Below are 2,633 nucleotides of genomic sequence, written 5' to 3'. Positions count from 1 at the left end.
CTATGGATGAGGACAGTGGGTGGGGAGTGAGGGCGGAGGGTGGGGCGGGAACTGGGAGGAGGGGAGTTATGGGGGGAAAAAAGAGGAACAAATGTAATAATCTGAACAATAAAGATTTAATTTAAAAAAAAATAATAGTTCAATGGGAGGTGAGGGGTCAGCCTTTGTGTTCTTCACTATTGTTTTAAGTTTCCTTTTAATGAATTGAAACATATAAGGCATAAGATTTTATATTCATGTTAGAATGTTAAAACAAAGAATTTGTGCTCAAGAAAACAACTGAAAAAACATTAGCTATAAGTATTGTAGACACAGGGTCATCTTTAATATGTTGAGTTCATTGAAGTGGTCAAGAAAAAAACATAAAAATGACATGAACAAAAAATCACAGAAAAAGAATACATAAACATGTTCATTTCAGTATTTTTAAGGATGGAGATTAGGGACCTCCTGAATGACCAACAACAAAGGATTGAGTAATTAAAATATGGTATCTCTAATAAGTGTCATGAGAATGTGCTCTGGATGAAATATTTGGTGATAAAAGAAATGCACAAAATTTTTGCACTGTTCCCATCAAGCAATCTAAGCATATAGGGAACATTCTGTATGTGGCTTTGTTTCAATGTAGAGATGAAAGCCTGGGAGGAAATATGCCAAAACTTCAAAAGTGGTTATCTCTGACTTGTGGAATATTAAGTGATCAAAGAAAGATGCTAAACTATTTTTGCGATGTGTTCCTAATATGTAATATAAATGTATTGGGAACATTTTGCATTCATAGTTTTGTATCAATAATATGGAATGACGGCTAGGAGGAAATATACCAAAAGTCTATCAAAAAAAGATGCTAAACTATTTTTGTGATGTGTTCCTAATATGCAGTATAAATATATTGGGAGCATTTTGCATGCATGGTTTTGTATCAATATACAGATAAAAGGCTGGAGGGAATAGACCAAAAATCTTATAATAGTTATATGTGGATTGTGATATGATAAAGTGATAAAAGTAAGGTACAAAATTATTTTTGCAATATGTTCCTGAATATGTAATATAAGTGTATTGGGAACATTTTGCATCCATAGTTTTGTATCAATATATTTTAAAAAGGCTAGGAAGAAATATAGCAAAATTTAATAGAAGTTATTTCTGTGTTCTGGTATTATAGATGATATCTGGTTTTCTTTTTATACTTTTGTGTATTTTTCAAGTAATACTTGTATAAACAACAAAATGTATTACTTTTATAGTGATAATAAAGCTTACTGTATTTTTTAAAAGAGTTGTTTTTAATAAAAAGGCATGGGCCCCTGACCTGGGAATGGGGAGGTATGGAAAGACTTCCTGTTTGGGCAGCAGTGGGTTAGAATACATTTTTAAACCTGTCTGGGCAAACCCTACACAGCTTTGGTTGGCTCTGCAGTGCAAGTGTGTGTTATCGTTTGCTCTTGGCAAAGAAAAAGAAAGTATAATTTAAAAATATAACCATGACAAATAATAGTAATATTTCTAAACAGACTGCTTGCTATCTGCTGTCCAATCAAAGTAACACTTTAAGAAGTGCAGAGAGTTGAAACAGGCTCCTTTTCCTCTTGGAGCAATTCAGGATGGCAGGATTTGGATGCTTGCCCAGGGACTCAAGACACGGTAGCCAGTTTGGGACATGCCTGAGTCAGGAGAACAACTTACCAAAAGTCTAGTTCCACTTAGCTAACTTTTACAGTTGGAGATAAAGCCCACTGCATTTTTCCACCAATGCTACTGAGCTCCATGACTATCCTGGTGATGGAGAACACATAAGACACCAGAATTTAGGCTTTCCATGTTCTGTTAAGAAAGGCATACCATTTGGAAGCATATCAGGCCCACAGCCTGACAAGACACCTACCAAGGCTTTGAGCATTTCTTGGTTGCACTAAATTGAACGGATACCACATTAAAAGAAGACCTAGGAGCCAATGAACTTGTATGCATGTATGCATAACCTGTGGTCATGGACAATGGGGTAGTGAGGGTCTGGTGCAGGGGATGGGATGGGGCTGGAAGAGGTTAATGGGGCGGGGGGGAGGACCTATATAATACTTTCAACAATAAAGATTTTTTTTAAAAGACCTAGGTTCCTTCCCATCCTTTTAGAACCACTCTGGGTAAACTTTTTCCCCCAGAGAACTATTTGCACTATGTAGCAAGTCCATACCACTTGACAGTACTTCAAACTATGTCCATCCTATTTCTGAAAGCAGAAGCTGATGTTTTGAGGCAAAAATATACTTTAAGAACATTTTTTCAATTTCCTGATGCCATGCCCTTCCTTGTTCTGCTTAAGAATGAATAATCATCCCTAGCCAGTTTGGTTCAATGGATAGAGCAGTGGCCCGCATCCTGAAGGCTCCCAGGTTCAATTCTGGTCAAGGGTACATACCTCAGGTTGCAGGCTCAATCCCTGCCCCAGTTGGGGCACATGCGAGAGGCAACCAATCAATGTGTCTCTCTCACATTGATGTTTCTCTCTCTGTGTCTCTCACCCTCCCTTCCACTCTTTCTAAAAACCAATGGAAAAATATCCTCGGGTGAGGATTATCAACAGCAAAAAAAGAATAATCATCAAACCAAACTTGTTTTTTGTGAGT

The sequence above is a fragment of the Myotis davidii genome, unplaced genomic scaffold (genome assembly GCF_000327345.1).
Source record: "Myotis davidii unplaced genomic scaffold, ASM32734v1 scaffold237, whole genome shotgun sequence".
Taxonomy (NCBI): Eukaryota; Metazoa; Chordata; class Mammalia; order Chiroptera; family Vespertilionidae; genus Myotis; species Myotis davidii.
This window is presented reverse-complemented; position numbering follows the sequence as displayed.